The sequence below is a fragment of the Opisthocomus hoazin genome, chromosome 1 (assembly GCF_030867145.1).
Source record: "Opisthocomus hoazin isolate bOpiHoa1 chromosome 1, bOpiHoa1.hap1, whole genome shotgun sequence".
Classification (NCBI taxonomy): domain Eukaryota; kingdom Metazoa; phylum Chordata; class Aves; order Opisthocomiformes; family Opisthocomidae; genus Opisthocomus; species Opisthocomus hoazin.
The window spans coordinates 26,988,286-27,010,304 of record NC_134414.1 but is presented as its reverse complement, the minus strand read 5'-3'; the positions used below and the strand labels follow the sequence as shown (position 1 = coordinate 27,010,304).

Here is a 22,019-nt window from a genome sequence, read left to right as displayed (position 1 = left end):
GTCCATTACCTTCAAGATAACTTATAATTTTTCTCTTAGGAGACTTTAACAATTACTTGACTACAGTTGGGATTTAGCATTATCTAATAGCATATGCCAGAATACTGCTTTTAAATTATTGCAATATTGCTCTTCTCAAATTCTAGGTATTTCCAAAATTCTCACGACTGATAAACAAATTTGCAGGGATTTAGTAAAGGTGTAAATAATTTCTTATTTCAGAGTACCTGTCCCTAATACTTGCATGTATATGCACCTCCAGCTGCCCCATACTCTCTCTTCAGTGAAGCTGTTTATTTAGCATTTAATTTCTCAGTTATCTGTGCATATCAGGTGATTTCTTGTTGGATTTTTTCCAGCAGAAATAGGAACAGATGAACATAGAGAAGTTGGAGAGACAAATGTGCTGCAACGAAAGGGTCGAAAGGCAACATATTTTGAAGTCTTGCTGCATTCATTTCTGGGCTACTCAGGATAAATGTGAATGACCTACATACCGTGCATACACATGAACTTATCAGTTGGGTTAGAAAAGTTACATCTGCAGTGGCCCAGCTCCAAAGCAGTTCAAGAAGAGCCCTAGCAATCAAAATCTGTCTTGCATTTCCATGTTAAAACACATCAATTTCTCTTTATAATCTGCTACTGCTCCAGAGTTCACAATTCTCATCTCTCTTGGTATCTGCTTCAGTGCTGGAGCCAATGCTTGTTATTCAAGTACGGAAGGATCGTCGCCGATATGAAATGCAAATGCTTAGTTTCACAATACTTTTTTTTGGACTAGCATTTACATTTTAATTTGTCTGCTTGGTTAATGAGTGGTTTAACTCCATTATGATAGCAACCCTGAAATCAGTCTATAAAGCTTTCTTCTGTCCGTAAGATTAGAGTCGTATTTCTTCTACTGGCCTTTGGTGTTGCACCAAAATAAAACAGATCTGATGTTGCCACTACACTTGCCACACGCACATAAAACATCATGCAAGGACTAAACATGCAGCAACATAAAGCAGGGTGCATAATTACACAGCAAGCCGCTCGCTGGCTCTGCAGATGCAACCCCGCGAGCAGAATTTGGCTTGATGATTTGGAATAGGGTTCAAACAGATGCCCACAGTTCTCAAATGGCTGAGACATGGTGTAATATTAACAGCACAACATCAGCTAGATCCATACCATCATGACTCCTTATAATATATTTTGTCTAGGATGTGCAGTCATGAAAAATACTGCTCCAGTGTCAACTCGGTTTTATTTTGAACCTGCTTTTGTTGTTACCTCCACTGCTGGGGTCCATCAGGGCCATACAGAAACAGCAGATGTGTAGATCCCCAGACCTGAAGACGCTTGGGGAATGCGGATACCGAGGGAAATATGTATCCAGCACAGAGGGGTGCCATGGGTTTTGGCACTGCCCAAAAATTCCTGAATTGCTTTTCTGGATTTAAGTGTCTGCTTCACCCTCGAACGCCAAAGATGCATCTCCAGCTCTTCTCCTGCTGTGTAACACTGTTCTGAGGCATGGTACTGCAAGAGGCCAGAAGCTTAAGAATGAGCAAAAATTAGCACCTAGCTTTAAATAAGGCTATTTAGCCGTTTACTGGATTTAGCCCTAGCTCTCCCATCAAAAGTGGCTTTTGAAAATGGACATGGCTATTTTGAAAACCTTAGACATTACTAAGGTCAGGGAGACTGTTCTAAGGGAGACAAAAGCTTTACAAGGAAATGGCTTTAAACTGAAAGAGGGTCAATTTAGATCAGATATAAGGAAGAAATTCTTTACTCTGAGGGTGGTGAGGCACTGGCACAGGTTGCCCAGAGCAGCTGTGGATGCCCCCTCCCTGGCAGTGTTCAAGGCCAGGTTGGATGAGGCTTCGAGTAACCTGGTCTAGTGGAAGGTGCCCCTGCCCATGGCAGGGGGGTGGGAACTAGATGATCTATAAGGTCCCTTCCAAGCCAGACCATTCTATGATTCTATGATTCTATGAAACCACAGGAGCACTGGGAAAAAGCTCTTTACAGACATATCCCTGTTTTCAGTTACCAGCGTGAGCGTACTTTTGGGGAGAAGAAGTAATTTCCTTTGCCAGAGCTGTCCCAAACAGGCCATGGGCCTGCTCCTGAGCCTCCTGTGGGGCAAAGGGGACCTGCAGGATGCCTCCATCTGACTCACAACCACCTCCTGCACCACCAGTGAAGAGGGCTCTGCTTTGATGGGCAGGTGGACTAGGTGACCTTCAGCACTCCCTCCCAGCCAACACTACGCCATGATCATAGAAGGAACTGAGAATAAGCTTGTGTCTTCATTTGTTGTGACAAACAGCACTGTTCTGTTCACTACCTGGGGAAGAAAGGGAGCTGGAGCCAAGTTTCCTTCAGCGTGTACACACACACACACACATATATTTATGTTTGACACTTACACCCACAACCTGCCACCCCACTGGGCGAGGAGGATGGGGGAAGGGAGCACTGATCTCCATATCAGATCCTGGGATCCGCCAGATCCCAGGATGGAGAAACCTGGGTAAGCTAGGTAGCACACTGTTGCCAGATATTGACAACTTTCTTTTTAATGTATTAAAATTTCAGCCAGAAAGGTGATAAAGGAGATTTTTTGGTGAAAGGAAAGATCAAAATAATAATAGTTTCAAACCACTGTACTTATTTTAGACATTCTTACAGCAAGTTTCCATAGGAACTGGAATGCAAAGGAGCACACTGCAGCACTGTTCACAAATGTTGTGTAGCTTAGTGGCTTGTAAAGGATTGGTTAAGGCCACCATGACCACTCTGACAGCGTCAGGCACCTGCTGCCTTTGCTGCATAACAGGATCTTAGCTGTGACGCCTTCCAAAATCTACGAAAAGAACCATTTTTTCTTGTTTTTTTCCTCTGATCCAGCAGTTATGGCTGATTTCATATCCTCATGTAGCCATGGTGCTAAGCACTGCCCACCCAGACCCACCACGGGGCACGAAGGCACCGGTGTGTAGACCAAGCATTTCACAGACCACAGGAGAATGAGGAAAGCGCAAACAAAGCAGGGCTGTTTGTGTGCTGGGGAGGTGGTGAGTCCTACGGAGTAACACACCGGCTTGGTTTTTGTATCCAGCTTTGGCACTGGCTCGCTGAATGACCTTGTGCAAGTCACACCAGGTGAGATCTGCTCCATCTGTCGGCTGCCTGAAACGTATCCAGTCCAGCTCAGCAGGTAAGCACTTCCCTGGCCAACAGAGACAGCGTCTACCCTGCCAAAGACACCTGCCCCACGGACAGGTCTCTTGTCCCCAAAGTACCCACACAGCCACCCCTGTCTATGCCCACCTGGTCACATCCATACATTAAGCGCTTTGCCCACAACTCAAGGTGCCATGCGGCAGTGGATCATTTTCTTCATTCAGAATTGTCTGATGTAATGTGAGGTCTGTGTTGCAGCACACCAGAGCAGCATTTAACTGCATGACGGGTGTGTCTTGGAGCAAGGCACCGGCATGTGGGTGCTTTTGGTAACCCTCCTGCTGGGGCAGCACTGGAGGACCGTACACGATGTGGGGAGCCAGCCAGGTGTGGTGTAACCCTTCACTCCCCCACCGTCAGCCCCCTCGGTAAGCTGTCGTCAGAACTAACATGGGTTTTGTCTCAGAGGAAAATAATTAGTCGTTTCCAAAAGACAAGCATTTGAAGAAAAGAAACCCAGCCTATCTGATCCAGGGGACCAGGACCTGGGACTCAACAGGAGAATTCAGCTATTTGACTGCGTAGACATCATGTACTCAAAGGGAATGAAGCTCATCTGGGGTGTGGTGAACTGTGCACCTCTCCCTTTGATGCAGTGGGAGCCTGAATGACCAGTTCAACTTCTACCATCTAAAAGTGAGGGAAAATGACTCCCACCTTCTGGCCTGTCATTCTTGAATGTGTGCAATGGTGCAGTGGCAGTGATCTCATTTGTAATGGAATTTCTCATCAATCCATGGTAAGGGCTGCATAAGAACTTGTTACCTGTACTTACCGGTTGAGAGAAAAACAGAACTTTTTTACTTGCAGATTTAAAAAAAACCTTAATATACATATATATTGAAACCTGCCTGACTCATCCCAAGTCAAGTTGGATAATTTCCAACAATCAGGGTAAAACATACTCTTCCTTGGACCTGCCAGCTTTAACTTCGTAGTCCAGTGGGAAACTAAGCCAAAAAGCTGAGGACTCTGCTTCGGGCCAGAAGCATCATCCAGACCGTAGCTGGCAGGGCAAAGCAATCTCAGCCCAAATCTCCCATCTGGGCAGGAGCCAACTACAAATATCTTTATAATGTTGCAGAAGTGCTAAAAACTATTAATGCTTTAATGTTGCGTTTTGTAAATCAATAGTTGCATACAGCATAGAAGTGTTTTACAAACACTGAAAGAAACAATATCTTGATTTAGATATTTAGATACTCTACATACTGCAATGTTTCTTGCTGTTCAAACTTCCACCATAGGTACTGCCATAAGGAATCCGTATGTAAATTACAGGTTTGACAAACAGAAACATTGATACAGGATGTCCGAATCCAAGTCTTATTTCAAATGTTTCAATGACAGTTTCAGTCAGTGAAAGGATAGAAGAAAATATCTGGGGAGCCCTGACAGCCTCACATTGAAACATAATTTGGTTATTTAAAAAAAAAACAAACCTGTCTTTAGAAACTGGTTATTTCAAAGAAGAGAATTCTCACTATTCCATCTTTTTTGCCCACATCTCCAATAAAGTAATTGTGGGGAAGGTGCTTTGAAACTGTATCCCATTGTGTCTACACCTTGTATGTTAAGGATCAGAAGCAGTGTGTTACAGATATGCATGTTGTCTATCCTTCAGTGCCTCTGAAGCATACACTGAAGTGGCAGAAAACACGCTTTAATTCCAATTTTTCAATCTGAGTGAAATTTGCTGTCTCAAACCAGTGCTGTAAGAGAGACTTGAAAGCAGGATGTAAGTTCCGCACGTCTGCGTGTGTTTGCACGACTCCAGGTGCAAACACTGAGATTCCCAGCTGGGAAAAAAGTCACCAGCCACGGTGAGCTGTACTAAACACAGAGCCCAGTCTACTTCACAGCCCAAACTAAACAAAACAGCACATATGACATACAGACAGCATACAGCATATAGAGGCTAGGATTTTTGATACTGTTATTTTTTACATTGAATAACAGTCTGTAATAAAGAAGAGACCTGCACTGGACAAGCCGGCTGCTGTGAACTCACCCAAGAACTCAGCTTTCTGTTCTGGGTCCCCTTGCAAGCAAGTCAGATCCAGGTCTTCTCTCTCGCATCCAGACTTTGGCTGTCGTTACCCGAGACCACATCTCACTCCAGGAAACCATCGCTTTCAAAGGGCGCACCAACGCACGGGGCAGCGAGTGAGCCCGGCAAGGGCCAGGCTGCAGGACCTCCCTAGGGGCTGAGAACAAGCGGGGATCTGCTGACCCGGCCACCAGATCCTGAGAACATTTCTCCAGCTCAGCTTTCCCACCGTAAATTCTTGATGCAGGGAAACAATTAAAAAAAAGCAATCCAGTCATTTATCCTCCAGGCTGGAGAGAGAGAAGGAGGCTGCCACAGCAGTGCCTGTTTTGAATACTTGGCAGGTACACAAGCACAAGGGGATGATGCTATAGATAAGTGCAGACAGAAATAGCTAGAAGGATGAGCTGGCTCTGTGTGCTGGTAGTGAAAGGCAGCAGCAATCTCCCTTCTCCCGTGATTTCACCAAAACCAGGAGCTGACCCGCAGACTCACCGAGCGTGCTGGCAGAAGAAGGTCCCCCCAGGCTCTGAACCTCATGCTGGAAATATCCTTCTCGCACAGGCCCCCTTCTCCGGCTCGCCTTGGTGCTTTGAAGACTGCATCTCCTCAGCCTGCTTCTGACTCAGAGCACAAAACCTGCTTGCTGCCTGTCGTGGGGTTTGGTGCTATTCCCAGAATCCTGCCAGGAAGCCGCTGCTCGCAGATCGCTCTGCGCCAGCAGGAAAATCCAGCAATTATGGCTCAGAAAATACTGCCAAAGCACCGACCTGCAGTATCTGGGCAGCTACCTCGCCTCTCCCCCACCAGCAGCCCCAGGCAGATCTCCCTACTGCTCTCACCAGCCCCCAAGGAGACAAGCACGGAGCTGTCACCTGTCACTTATGCAACTTTGCTGCAAAAATATGAAATAGCTAAATGTAAGGGCTTTGCCCAGCTGCCACCATTTAATAATTCTTTGATTCCCCCTCGGTATGGCAACAAAGCCTAATTTTCTTCTAAAATTGGAAAACAGTCTCACCTGACTGTACCTGCACTGGGAGAAAAGGATTAAAAATCCTGCTTTTTAAAGCTGCTTGAGCAGGAATAATTAACCAGCACCTCCTCCACTCTGTGTAGTATCAGTTTCCAGGAACTGAGGTCTGTGGCTGTTGGTACGATGGGACAGCCTTGAGAAACCCCGCAGCTGGGACAGAGTTAAGAGGGGCAAGGACCCTCTGAGCTCAACTAGAGGTGGCAGTCTGGGAAGGGAAGCAATCCCTGAGCAAAAAAAAAAAAAAAAAGGGCAGGGGCAGAGGTGGAGGGAAGTAAAAGGCATGAGCATCACTGCTGTGGTTTCACTAGGGGAAAGTGAGGGTGGTGAGGGGATGACAAAGTGTGCCCTGAAGAGGAGACAGACCACAGGAGACCAGGACTGGGCACATGCAAGTGAAGTTAAACAACAAAACAGAAGCCGTGAGAGGGGCAGGCAGCCAGGGATGTGGGAACACAACAGAAGGAGCGAACAGACATGGGAAGAAAGAGCCATCATGAGAAAAGGAAGGAGAAGAATGATCTGACACACAAATTAAAAACTCAGTAGCTCGGTGCTCAGAAAAACACTGAAAAAAAAATGAGGAAAAGTAAAATGACAAACCAACCCCATTTTAAACGATTTTATTCATCCCCCAAGCCTGCAAATGTCACGTTCTGATACGTGTCCCCATTCCCTTGCCGTTTACTCCCTGTAACCGGTGCAGAGCTTCTCCTGCATTACGTTACTTAACAAACTGAGCCATGCTCACATGCCCTGTATGAGGTGGGGCATATTCCTGAGAGCAAGGGACAAGGGGCCGCAAGCAGGGCAGAGAGGAGCCATGCCACCACACCACTCTTCACCTCCCACATCACTCCTACATTGACCTGGGAGTGAGGCACCTACAGACTTAGGATCAAATACCTGTATTACAGGAGAACCGCTGTCTTGACCACCAGCTGCCAGCACCGCTAGCTCAGGTTGCTTGAGGAAACCTCTTAGGCTACATCCATCCCTGTAAATTAAACATGCCCAGGTAGCTTGCCAGGGATAAGGCCACCTTCCAAGACAAGACTGAAGTGGGTGAATCTTAGAATGGTTTGGGTTGGAAGGAACCTTAAAAATCATCTAGTTCCAACCTCCTTGCCATGGGCAGGGACACCTTCCACTAGACCAGGTAGCCCAAAGCTGCATCCATCCTGGCCTTGAACACTTCCAATCCACAACTACTCTGGGCAACCTGTGCCAGTGCCTCACCATCCTCATAGTAAAGGATTTCTTCCTTACATTGAACTTATATCTACCCTCTATTAGTTTAAAACCATTACCCCTTGTCTTATCACCATATACCCTTGTAAAAAGTCCCTCTCCATATTTCCTATAGGCCCCTTCAGGTACTGAAAGGCTGCTATAAGTTCTCCCCGCAGCCTTCTCTGCTCCAGGCTGAACAGCCTCAACTCTCTCAGCCTTTCCTCGCAGGAGAGGTGCTCCAGCCCTCTGATCATGTTTGTGGCCCTCCTCTGGACCCGCTCCAACAGGTCTATGTCTTTCCTGTGCTGAAGGCTCCAGAGCTGGACACAGGATTCCAGGTGGGGTCTCACCTGAGCAGAGCAGAGGAGCAGAATCACCTCCCTCGATCTGCTGGCCACGCTTCTCTTGATGCAGCCCAGGATACGGTTGGCCCTCTGGGCTGCAATCACACACTGCTGGGTCACATCGAGCTTCTCATCCACCAGTATCGCCAAGTCCTGCTCAGCAGGGCTGCTCTCAATTCATTCTCTGCCCAGCCAGTATTTGTGCTTGGGATTGCTCTGACCCAGGTGCAGGACCTTGCACTTGGCCTTGTTGAACTTCATGAGGTTCACACAGGCCCACCTCTCCAGCCTGTCCAGGTTGCTCTGGATGGTATCCCTTCCCTCCAGCATGTCAATTGCACCATACAGCTTGGTGTCATTGGCAAACTTGCTGAAGGTGCACTCAATCCCATTGTTCCTGTCACCAACAAAGATAATAAACAGTGCCAGTCCTGATACCAGCCTCTGAGGAACACCACTCATCATTAGTCTCCACTTTGACATCAAGCCATTGATTGCAACTCTCTGAGTGTGACCATCCAGGCAACTCTTTATCCACCGAGTGGTCCATCCATCAAATCCATGCCTCTCCAGTTTAGAGACGAGCATGTCATGCGGGACAGTGTCGAATGCTTTGCACAAGTCCAGGCAGATTACTTCAGTTGCTCTGATGTCACCTTGATGCTTGTGACTGCATACATGCAGCCTAATGGGGACATCTCCCAGCTCTCTAACTCCCAAAACAGGCCCTAGAAGACACTGGGAGAAAGCTGACTGGCGTGGGCCAGCTTCTCCTCAGGGCCTGGCAGTGCTCTTTGCTAACAGAGACATACCTGTAACTTACTGTAATACTGTGGTTGTTCAGACTAAACCTACTATTTTTTCACCCCCCTTCCTTTGTCTTGGCTACTCTGGAAAATCAGTAAAAATAGTATGTTTGTCATGGTAGGAAAACTCCAGAACCAAAAATAAATTACTTTTAAGATAAGGCTTAAAAAGAAAAACTTTAGGTCCAATAAGATAAAAAGTACTGAATGACAGCAGATATAAAGGGTAACTTAAGTTTGATGCAAACAACTGCAACAGCAATGGCTAGCTTAAACAGTTTGTGCCTGAAACCAGTCTTCAGGCACATTTATTGTTTTCCAGGAAATAAAAAAATATATTTTTATAAAAATTGCTGCTCATTTTTCTGATTATGTAGTCTTGTTAGACAAGAACCAACGTCGCATGACAGTGCTTGGGTAGTAGTAGTAGAGCAACCCACTGCCTTTTAAAATTAAGCTTTTCAAACTCATTAAACAGATAGAAAGTGTATGCAGACTATTAAAATAAGAAGCGTATTTGAAAAATTTATAGGGTGTAATCTCTTGTTTTTTTTAATATTCATATCAGCTAGGGTTACCTCCTTTCAGATCAATAGAGAAGTAAGTTTGAAAAGCAGGTAAATGTGTGATGAGAAGGCAGGTCAGGTTTTTTTGGGCAGTTTATTGAGAAAAATTATTTTGCATAAGGCAGCTGATGATTTCATTCCTGTACTTGTGTGCTTGGCACTGCTTTCACAATAAGGTGAACATTTACCACATTTTCTTTGTCAAAGGGGAGAACATGGTTGAAGTGTTTAGGGTTTGATGTTTACCATTTAAATGATGGGTAAGAAAACAAGAACAGTAACAGATGGGCTTCTTAATTGAATTTAAGTTATTATGAGCTATTTATGGTTAAAAACACACCAGAAAGCAAACACAGTATGCCTCCCAGCTACATAATACTTAATCTGAGATTTAACAACTAAATGTGTTGAAATAAAGATGCAATGGAGTCTAATTTCTAAGATATACATTTAATACAATTTACTATCATGTTTTTGCTTTGCAAAATTACTCGATTAACTATTTACAAAGAATTCTTAAATATCTGTTTTATCCTTTTACTAGGATTTGGTTGCTGGTTAATTTAACAGCTAAAAACCTTCCTTGGACATCTGTGATTTTCCTCACCACCACCCCAAAGAAAAAAGCTTTCTTAAGCTCTTTATTCTACCAGGAATAAACACTTTTGATAACTAACTGGGGACCTCCTTGTAAGCAGCAACAAACAGAATGCTTATTTGCCAGTATAGTTTTGATGCCAGGGACATTCTTCCACCTGAATCATCATGAACTTCAGTCTTGTACGAAGACCACCAAGCCAGCAAAAGAGAGGACATCCCAGCTTTCCTGTAGGAAATAAACTGGTAACAGATACCAGCACTCCTCAGTCAAGCCAGCAACAACAACAAAAATATACAAACCCTGTTTTAACCAAAACAGGATATTCCCAAGAACCATTTAAGTATGAAATCATTGAATGCTTTGGGCTAGAAGGGAAGAACACCATGAACATAAGCAGCTCACAGGAACAGAGGCAAGAGCACAAGAAATAAAAACCTAAAATTAAAATCCTTTCTTTATCTAGCAAGAACTTGTGTGTCACTAATATAAAATTCTATATTTTAAAGGCAGGGGTTTTTATTCACAGCTTCTAGAAAAAAATCGTAAAAAATTGTCATTGATTTTGTTCAGAAATAACCATATTTTAGCTAAACAGACTTGCATATTTAACCATCCTTTGTCTAATGCGAAAGTATCCAACTAATATAGTTATTGTGTACCACAGACTATACATGCAACAATCTAAGACCACCATCAGAATCAGTATTCCTCCGATATCAATATATATAATTCCCGATACAGAATAACAACTGTCTGGAAGAGAAATACCAGTTGTCCACAATGTACTTTAGCATTCAACTGCAAAACAGGTTGGGGGGGTGGGGGTGGTGTTGGATTGCCTTTTTTTTTTTTGTATAAGTGATTTTGGTGTTTCTAGGGTCCGTTATGATGAAGCTCTAGAGATGAAAGTCCTCCTTGAGCTGGAAAACTGTCACAGAAGATGGCTTCAGCCATTGTGAGGTCCAGAAGAGCTCCTTGGTTGCTCTATACACATTCGTTTCTGGCTTTTCTGAGGAATCTGCCAACTAGGATTATTGCCTGCCATTTACTGTATTTAGATGCTCATCACAAGTATTTCATGCTTTGATCATCTTCCTATAAAGCTGCAGGTATTGTTATAGCAGTTGCCTCGTCAGCTCAGACATAAGGCCCATCTTGCCTCTCAACCCATCTCCGACAGCAATACAGGCCAAATACTTCAGAAGATGATGTAAGAGTAATGCAGAGGAAGAACACTCCCTTATCCCAGATCTATCCAGTAAAGACTGAGTAAGCTCTTCTGTGTGAGGTTTTATACCATATCCCTCTAAGAATGTCCGAAATAATAACTACAGCTTATTCGCATGGCCTAACTTCTTTTTAACTCCCTGGCCAGTTTCAAGCAACTTTGATGGAAGAGTTGAATTCCCACAAGTTTAGTGAAAGTTAGTGACCAGGGAGAAGAGTGAGAGTTCTGTAGAGAAAGGCTGAGAACAGGCTTTAAAGTAAGCTTTAACTTCTTGTGACCACAGAAATGCTTCATGGGAAAGAGTTATTGCTGAAAGATGGGAAAGCGGCAACTGAAATAAGTATTTTATGAGACACCAAGGAATTCATCTCTTCATCAAGGTTTCTCTCCCATAGTAACTGTCTGTTGCCTAATAATGTGCAGCCGTGAGCGATGTTTCCCTAGCAATTACAGCATCACTAAGGGCTCTCCTGCACACAGCTTCGCTGACGCATCAGGGTTTAGTATAACTCAGTTAAAAAGTGAACTCCTGAGGAACAAACCCAACCAAAACAAATCTTCGTTAGTTCTTCTGCTAGCTTTGTCATCACTGGCACAATTCTGAAGTCTTGAAATCCATAAAATCATCATTTTTTAAAAATTCTATTTTTGGTGTACATTACTTCATGTAGATGTTAAAGTTGATGAATGCTACAGTTTTATCTTATGTGAAATGAATAGATGTTTTTCTCGAATCAATTTGGATTTGCCAGCTTTGACTTCTAGAGAATGTCCCATTGCCTTTGTGTTAGAAATTAGGGAGAAGCAGAGCTCCCAGTGCTCATAAACAAGGTCTCTAAAATTGACTGAACACAACGAAAGCATTCCAGTCACTTCAGAAACGGTTTATTCTTCCTACCTTTATTTTTGCTCATACTTATTTGGACATGATAGCACATGCTATATGCAGTAAAAGCTTTATAAATACCAGTAGCTCTGCATAAGTACTCTTACATTTACAAGCATGGGACTTCTTGTTCCAGCTCCAGCTTTTAAGGACCAATAACTCATACATGGGGCAAGTAGGGAAACAGAAGCATAGGATGTCCACCGACCTGGCAAAGGGCCATGAACCACACCAGTAACAGATCTCTGGTGAGAACCAAAACTTCTGAACACCAAGAGAGGCTCTAATTACTAATGTCTTGCTGTCTAGCTACTTTCCATTGCTGATTCTGTGGATGCCAAAACCCAAAGTGTCCTTCAATAAAAACAACTTCATTTATATTGCTGTTGAAGATTACATTATCCTCACCAGCACAGAGAGATTTTATCCTGAAGGATCGGTTTTCCCATTTTAATACTGGTATCTGATGTTCATATACGGCTACTTACCAAGTTGTTTGTATTGAGGGGACCATTCTAGTGCTTGGATTCAACCTCCAGTCATGCTTGGTATCAATTAAATATTTCCAGATGCCTGAACAGACCCAGCCTCAAAGAGTACCCATGCAATTAATGAATGCCATGCATTCTCTTCAGTGCACATGAAAATGGGTCAGCAACATTTTAAAGTGTGCACATGATCCTGCCCTGGGGAAGAGAAGTATGATGTCTCAAGATGCCTTCCAGCTCTCCTCTAAGCCTGCAACTTCGAGGTAAAGCCTGTGTTGAGCAGTATCTGTTTCTAATGTACTCCAGACCATTTTCACCTTTGTCCTGGGTTCGGCCAGGACAGGGTTAATTTTCACCGGACTCCAGGAAGGGGCACAGCTGGGCGGGCTGACCCAACCTGGCCAAACAGAGCCGGGTATTCCATACCATGTGCCTCATGCTGGGTTCCGGTGGGGGGGGAGCGGGGCAGCGGGAACTCACTCGCAGCTCGGGAGTTCGCGGTGGCGGTCGTGGAGGGCAGCTCTCTGGGTTGTGCGGTTTGTGTTGTGTTTTTTCCTTATCTGTACTGTTGTTGTTACTGTTGCCTTTGTTTGCTGTTCTGTTAAACTGCCCCTTAAACTGCCCCTTATCCTGACCCACTGGTTTCTGCCTGTTTCTTTCCATTCTCCTCCGCACCCCGGGGGGGGGGGGGGAGGGGAGGGGCAGCCGCATGGCGCTTCTGTTACCAGCCGCAGCCGAACTATAACAACCTTCCTCTTTGAAAGCTTTTGTTGAGTTCCTGGATTTTACTTCCTCCTCATCCCTCCAAGTTTTATTTTTGCCTGCCCATTCTTTAGCCTCCTTCCAGTCTTCCCACCTAATTATTCTCCTTAGTGTGTTTTCTCTAACCTCAGTTTCATGCCTTCCCTCCTATATTTCCACTTAACTTTAAACCATGCTTGCAGTCACACTGTACTGATTGTTTCACTAAATTATGTATGAAAACAAGTGATAAATACCATTCTAAGACACAATTAAAGCTGCCAAGGATTCTCCTGCACAATTAGGTTAAATTAGCTGTGACAGATCTGCAACATTTCTAATGTATTTCATTTTGTTCACTACACCTACTGTGGCTCAACATCATGTCCAAAGACACTGACACCAACAGTTAACCAGTGCACGTGGTTCAGTTTTGTGTTGTTCAGCCTTAGTGAGCCAGATATTTTAAATGTTTTTTTCTACATAATTCCCAGCAACCAGGGCCAGAGCCTGTGTAATGATGTGTGTCATTCAGAGCACGCTCCTGCAATCTGCAAACGCAATCTGCAGAGCCCGACCACACCAGCAGCCAGTCTGCTAAATGACCAGTTAGGAGCAAGAATGAAGAACTGAAGCTGTGTAAATAAGAAGCTTTCATGTAGCTGGGAAGGGAGGCATTAGTCACTATGCTAACAGAATATCCTGGCTACAAAAAAGGACCACAGCATACACAGATCAAGGCTCCACTTATCACTGATATCAAATAAGAGGATTACACATTGCATATAATCAGAGATGTTTTTATATGTCTTCTGCATGTCCCAAGAAATTTTCTCTGGCCTTTCAGAAGACAGCACTCAAGATGAACTCTTCAAATATAAAAGTTAATAATCCTCAGAGATGGCTGGGTTTTGCTAGATCTGTGGGAAGCCAACTCCTCAGCAGAAAAAAAAAAATCTCTTCTGACCCATAAAGATCTTTCACAGAGCACATACTCTTATTACAGCAACAACATAAGGTTACATAAACTCTTCCACCTTACTTTGATGAAGTGCATACACTTAATTGCTCTCACAGAAGAAAGACGGGCTGTTCCACTATAACTATGGGGTTGGATAACAGAAATGGTGTCTGGAAGAAGGCTTGCAGACTAATCAGCAAGGTCCAACTTTTGCACTATGAATGGAGACTGACCATCTTCTCTAGTGAAGACCACCTATTTAGTGTTTTAGGCAATTAAAGGCAAAGAGGGAGTTCTGTCTTGCTCTGTCGTTTCATACGGGTGTAGTCACTTTCCTGCAATAAAGATGACACATCAGCTCAAAAGGATGACTCTAGTATGCTTCAGGAGGTGCTCAGAAATGGATCCTCCTTGTAATGTCCTCAAATCATGGGTAAATGACCACACATTCTGCAAAGGGCAGCTCCAACTCCAACAGACCTTTACACCTAATAGACCACATTCCAGGAGTACCAATTTCACTATGTACTGCAGAATTTTCTTCAGAACATTGTTCTACCAGCAATTTACAGGTGCATTTTTTTCAGAATTAGTGCAATTAATTCTTCCCTTGGATCTAGTGGCGATGGCAGTTTTTGTAATTCCAGCAGCTAAAAATACCCTACTCCTAGAACATGGTATAAGCCAGCTTGATTGTTACAGTAGCAGCATCCTTTACTTCAGTGCAGTTTGCAATATTATAAGCTAACAAGACATAATCCAAAGTCCTTTAACAACATTTACGAAAAGTACATAAAAATCTGGTGTATTATGAAACACAGCCTTGCGGGTTTTGTAGTCCTGAAGGCACAGATTGTGTTCCCAACACAATAAACCAGTGACGACTCAATAGTGGCAACCCACTGAAATGAAATTTTAATGGAACTTGTAAATATGTGGAAATTGGATTCCCAATCAATTCACACTGCCTTTTGAAGGCAAGAAGAAAAGGCAAAAGTAAAATAAAAAAAAGAGGAAAAAGAAATGTCTCTGAAGCAGTGACTGTAAGACCTGAGAAGCATTTCTGTTCTCACTGATGAAGACAGGATGACGTATACAGTCACGATACCCATGACAACACCTTTCAGAGGATTTAAAGGAAAAGGCTAGTTGTTGTAGGATGTCCAGCAAACAACTCTAAGGATGCAAGATAGAGTCAGTCAGCAAACCCTGGCAGAACCAGAAGTGCAGTCAGATTCTTCCAAATGGTTAGTGAAGCCAATAAGCCTCTTGACAAGACCCACTTCTCAGAGATAAATTTCATTATGCATCACTATTTTGCATTTTAAAACCCCTCTTCAGCCCATTCACATTAAAACGTACCATTTCAAAGTGTCAAATAAAAGACCCTGCCCCAGTAAATCAGATGCCCATAACCGAACGCTATATAACTTGGGTGTAACATTGCGGCAGAGCTGCTGGAGCTAACTCAGTGCAAAGTGAGAGAAGACATTCAAGCCCCAAGTAGTTTTCTTGCTTATTCATGACCAACATTCTGTTGTGATATACTTAATCATGGAACTCCAGAATGCTGAAGTCAATCCATAGAGTTCATTTATTAAATCATTCATCTTAGATAAGAGATGAGCTATTACTGGGAAAGGCTTGTGTCAAAGGGCAGAAAACTGCATTTTCTAAATTCCTTGCCAGTGATTTCTGCAGAATTGGAAAAAGATTGGAACTGACCCATCGTTATTGATCAAGCACAAAACTTATTATGCAGCAAAACTATTTTTACCAGCGTCCCCACCCAGCTTCACCAGTGGACAATCTCTGGAGATACAAGCAGTGAAGCGTAACACAAACATAAGCGTGTGGGAGGCACAGACCAGTGGTTGCTGAGTGAGGCGTCAAACGGGCCATGGATCAGGTGGAGATGTGAAGGGCGTTCAGGGCTGAGGACAAGCACTTGCTACTGCTTTGGCCACGGAGGAGAGGCAGCAGAGGAGGTCGCTGCAGAGGGTGGTGCAGCAGAGAAGACCAGCCAGGAGAGTGGTGCACACAGCTGCGTCGGGGAAGCGGTTGCATCAGAAGTGGGGCACTGAACATCTAAGGGATGCCACAGGAAGAGTGACAGGATTTGAGGTAGGATGATGTGCAGGTAACTCCCTGCTGTGGGACTGGGCAGCAAGTAGTCAGCTGTGCACTCTGCACAGAAAAATGTGCACAGAAAAAGAGTAAAATACCTATATTAGCTACATGCCTTGAATACTGATGAGCCATTCACAGAGAGGAACCAGAGATGGGCTAAGGTGCAGAATGGCATAGCAGGACATCAGGCCAGTCAGGATTAAAAGGTAGTCTTGGAAAGAGCTGACCTCGCAGTGGTAACTGCAACTGTCAATGGTGGTCAAACCAGGTCAGTCCCAATCAGGAACTAAAAAGAAAACCCCCATCCAGGTATGGAGAGGAGAGGATGGATTTACAAGCTATGGCTGCGCAAAAATTTCAGCATGTTTCCAAATAAAATGTTTTTCACGTGAAGTGCAGTGTCAACAGCAGGAACTTAGATCTGAGAACATTTAATTTTTTCAAGCAAAAAAGCTGAAAAATGTGAGGAAGAAAATGTGGCAAAGTTTGAAAAGACCCATCAGTAGTGGTAAAAAAACAGTAGAGTCATTGCAGAGTCATTTTTCTGAAAGCTGTTTCCTTCTTCCTTTCTTCTTTCTTTATCAAAAGGTAAGCTTTCTCTCTCCCTCTTGCCTGTATCCAGACTTGCATGGCTATGATACCACCCAACACAGTTTCAGGTCAGTAGAGCAACACCAAAATTTTCTCCTAACTGAACAAAAATGTTACCTTCAAGGCATCTCAATGTGAATCTATACATGCCGCTTCATAGCTTGTGCCCTGTTCTCTTCTAATTAAGAGATGAGATTTTTGGCAACGTGACACTTCCTAACTCTCACCATAATCTTCCCTTTCGCCCAGGTGAAGGAAGGAGGATAATGAAAAAAACAACACATCCCGAACTTTTTTACTGATAATAAAATAACTTAGGAGAAGGGTAAAGGAGTCAGGCCAGGAATTTACAGAAGAGGGCAAGGGAATGGGCAAAGTAATTGAGGGAGACCAAGAGAGAGACTTAGGAAAAATCCTGGTTGCTGACTGGGCGCAGAAGGTGGTAACAGTCATCTATTTTCACTCATTATCACAGCAAATTTCTTCTCAATCATTTGATACAGACAAAAAAAATTATTTTTTGCAAAGAAATTCTTCATGGTAGGGATCAAGTTTGGTGTGGGAAGAGAGCTGAAGCTCCTTCATCTGCTCCCCCAAACTTTCTTCTACCTCTCTGTCACCACTTGCAGTATGAGCAAAGCAATCCCTTTCACAGCCCTCAAAGTTTCGTCTTCACTGAATATTATCAGTAGTCGCCAGAGTTCTAATTTATATCCTATTACGGTACTACATGGGAATTAAATTAGCAGATGCCAAGCTATTGTCCAGGAAATTTTAGCAAAGTAGTCTTTGAAATTTAGTACAAGTGGAACATGTATTCACAGCAAAAACAGAATAATGTAGGTTTCTTTAAAAACTGTGACAGGTTCACAATTTCCTATATTCTATTCTAACCTAGAAGTAGCATAGACCCCTAAGCATATGAAATATTTACATTACCCTTATGACTGAAAACTGAGAAAAATACACATTCTAAAGCAAGCTATACACCTATACTCAGGCTTCCTCCATTCAGAAAATTCCTAAATTGCAAATACCTAAAAAATATATTCTTCAGGAGGAGTTGCGAGAAAGATTGTCTTTTTTTTGTTTTTAAAGAAAGGCTCTTGGTATACTCTTGATCTTTTCCCATATTGAGAAATGGAACAACTGTTTACTTTTCTTCTACTTTCTGTAGAACCAGCATGCAAAGCATACTTTTGACTCCATAGAAACAGTGTTTTAAAAGTAAGTCAAATTAACAAACCCCTGAAATCTACAGGAAGAGATTCTTAAGCAGCTTCAGGGGCAGACAGAAAAAGAAGAATGCTCTTGCAAATCAGAAAAGGCTCCAACCTTCCTACAGTTATTTTTTGAATGGTTTCTTATGTCAGTGAAGACCTCCTCTTCCTTTCTTAAGAGTTAAATTCACTTAAGCAAGAAGTGGCCTGAATCTTTCTTTCAGAGACATCTTTATACATTATAACTGTTCATGCCAGGAGTAGTATTTGGTGAACAAAAGGCTTACAATAAAGTTAAACCTGGCAAGTTTTTCAGAAAGTCAAAACTCATATCAAGGGTTGTATCCCAGTATTCAGTGATGTAATACAAATGAAGACATTGCAGGGAAAAGAAATTAAAACCCTGAAGAGAGGAAGAGGAGGATCACTGCTGAGGTTTTTTCCTGGGAAACTTCTTAGCTACTGTAGTGATTGATCCCAACAGAGGAACATAGACAAATCCATAACTGCGGCTGAAGTGTAAACAGATAAGGTCTGACAGGAATTACCTGAGTGCTAGAAAAAACATAAACGTCAGACTACAATCCCATTTACTCCCAGCAGGAAAAATAACTGAGCCTACAGGTATTTACTTGTAAGAGTCCTTAAAACAAGTACAAGTAGAACAAATTTAACGTTGAAAAACCCTACAATTCAAAAGTTATGAGTCATTCCTCCAAAACCTCGTCATTAAAAATAAATTACAACACATTTATTTGTCAGTTGTTAGTTCAGCCTTTGAGAGCAATTGTGTTACTTTTTCTAGCTTCTACCACCCCCCCGAACTGTAGGGATTAGAAAAAGCTTATACACATATGTATAAATGACATGTATGCAAAACAGGCATTTACAAAAAAAACATCATGAATTATCATGAGACCCACAAGAAAAATTAGTAGGACTATGATGAATATCATTAAAATCTACCAGAAAAACAGAAGGTGAGCAAGACTGTTTCGGACTTGGTCTTTATAGCATGCACAAGCCATAGCAAGCTCTCCATGAACATGGACTAGATGAAAATGGGCTATTTTGGTAAGAACTAGATCCCCAGGCCTGGAGATGCACTCCCACTACCTCCTAACCCCAGCGGTGCAAGACACCTCCCTGCTACCCTGTCCCCACCTGAGAAGAAACCCAAATACAATGCCAGCACAGGGCCCCAGTGGATCCCAAAGTCCTTGAACCGGATGAGGAAGGGTCACCCTCCATCCCGTGCCACGTGTCCAGCTAAGCCGCCGCAGGCACCATAAGCAGAGAACAAGGAGGCATGCAGAGAAAATCCCAAGGAAGTCTGTAGAGCCCTACAGACTGCAATGCTGGATTTTGAATACCTGAAGCACTAGCAGCATTCAGAACAACGAACTGTAAGGACATTCAAGTCTTAGTAACTCACCTGTGGCAACTAGAGATCTGAATGAGATACAGCAGTGCCTTTAAAATACACACCCTAGCACATACCACTCCATTTATTCATTCTCCAGAACTATCACAAGTTCAAAGCCCTGTGTGGAAACACATATATCACCAAGATCAATAGTGCTGCCTTTCATATATCAGAGCTCTCCAGCTCCACTGTTACTGCTTCAGCACATATGAAAGATTAGCAGGACATAAAGGGATCAGGTTGAGCTTGATGTGTAAGACATCAGAAAAATCAAATGGGTGGGCCTTTGACTTCAAGTGGCTTCCAAGGTAAAGGTGGAATCTGAATAAGTTACCTGCCGTAACATCATCTGAACAGTATTAGTATTTACTCTAAAGCACTAAATCATCCAGCTTGTTTCGTAACAGTCTTGATGCCAAATACAAACCCAGCCAGGAACACTATCAACGGTAGCAGTCACCTAGCAGAGGGCTGAAAGGTCTTCTGACTTTCTGGAATGTCCTTGTCAAGTTACTCATCAGCTGAAGATTTTTCAGTATCTAACATTAAATTGGGATCTGCACTTGTCAAAATGTGTAAGCTTCAAAGGAGCAGGATACTGCTTTGGTAGAGACTGCCTACGCCAGCCTACCTCTCTCCTCTCTGGCTCCCACACAAAGAGGTGGGTACTAGCTCTCCATCTGAAGAGAAGCTGTAGGATTTGAGAAAAGGAGGGTTACTTCCATCTAGAAAAATCTAACATCCATTTGCAGCCATCCTCAACCTTGCACTGGAACTGTAAGTGGAATAATTCAAAAGTCAGTTTGCTCTGAGAAATCATTTTCACTCCATAAAGCCATTTTCTCAATACACTTAACCTTATTAAAAGTGTAATTCCCACTGGAGAGTCTTCCAGAGATGCACATTCTACCACTAGTAGACAACGAAAGGACTGTCATTTAACTAAGGTAAGTCTTCTTTAAACAGTCTGGCAATACCCCAGCATGGTCTGGGGGACCATTCACACCAGGGACCACTCTCAGTAGCAGCATGGACAAGACCAGATCAGGTCTGGCTCTCCCACATCCACCACCACAGTTTTCCATCACTAGCCCAGCAAATTTTAGCACTCCTAAAATCCCTTCTCGTTGACCCCACATGCCCGTAACACATACCCTCAAGCTTCACACTGTAAGTAGTGCTCTGGTGCTCACCATATTGCACAAGATTTGAATGGAAAAAAACATGCACGCAGAGCAATAATGCTGTTGTACAGGGCACTGTACGGGTCCCAGAAGAGACCCCGAGCTGAGTGCTGGGTAGTGCGGAACAACGCCCAGCACAGAGCAGGGTGCACAGAGCAGCGCGAGCAGGTCGCTCCCTGCCGCAGACCCGGCTCTGTTCAGCAGCGCAGACACAGTCTCATGAGCCTCTCCACACCCGCAGGTCGCAGCATAATTCTGAGACTTCACAAGATTTTGGTTCACTTCAAAACCCTTTGGGAGCCTATAAATGTGGTGGTAAAAGAACAGAAGCAGGATGATATTTAAAGTGACATGGAGAACCTGCACTACTGCAGCTTATATTTGACAAGAACAGAATATAGGCAAGTCATGGAGGCACCAATGTGAATGCCACCTATTTCATCTTGCCTCATTTGATTCACCATTTCAGTAAAACCAGAAAGTCATTTTTGCCCTTAACAAGAATTCAGAAATTCTTCCCAAAAACTAAACTTGAAGAGGCTCTCAAATAAGTTTCTCTGTGGCTCAACACATCATCATAAGAAACTCAGAGAGGTTATCTTCTAGATAATTAAGTGAAGAATCAACAGAAAAGAACATTTAATTTCTGTGGCAGCTGCCTTTGGACTCTTTGGGGTTCCATATGGCCCCAGCTGAAAATACCTGCTCAATTAAAAGATTTCTGAAAAACAGAAGTTTTGTCTGGTACGCATCCAGTCTCAGAAGACCTGAAGTATTGTGGATGCTGTAGTATCCATACATGTGCAACAGATGTTGTATGGATGGTGTCCTGGAGTATATAACTTCACTTTTTTTGTGGATTTTTTTCCTGTTTGAGACAGTAAGTTATATAAGCAGCAGTTTTGATGATTCAGGCATGCAGCTAGAAAGAACAGACCTCAATTGCTTTCTTTTTAAAATGTGCACTTGTAAATTAAGAAGCATTTCAAGATTAGGCATCTGTCCAATTCTTTTTATCATTTAGTGTATTATGCTAATGAGGACGCTGTTTCTTTAATTATCATTTGAAGAAAAAACTGCATTCAGTCCCTTGATCTTCCTTAAAACCATCCCCATGCCTGATTCCCCCATAGGCTTTTAATCACACGGCTTCAGTGTGAAACTCTGCATTTGAGAAAAACTCTTCTCAAAACTGGTTCACTGAGAAAGTTTAAATTGTTTTCTCTCAGAGCTATATCCTCTAGCCACTTGGCAGCTTAGGAGGAAGGGCTAAAAGACTCAAACTAATACT

The 22,019-nt window shown here is 43.2% G+C and overlaps 1 protein-coding gene across 4 annotated transcripts in view; it reads right to left on the bottom strand.

The window, feature by feature from the left end:
- The window catches only part of MTUS2 (microtubule associated scaffold protein 2), a 318,231-nt gene that overhangs the window by 288,503 nt on the left and 7,709 nt on the right, over positions 1-22,019 (bottom strand). For 2 of the 4 annotated variants that reach the window (XM_075419956.1, XM_009938145.2), the window contains exon 1: positions 5,252-6,037. The exons of 1 other annotated variant lie outside the window; for it this stretch is intronic. The gene's annotated coding sequence lies outside the window, so the exon portion shown is untranslated. Of the gene's footprint in view, positions 1-5,251; positions 6,038-22,019 lie in introns of those variants that run through there. One more of the 4 variants, XM_075419974.1, reaches the window with a different exon arrangement.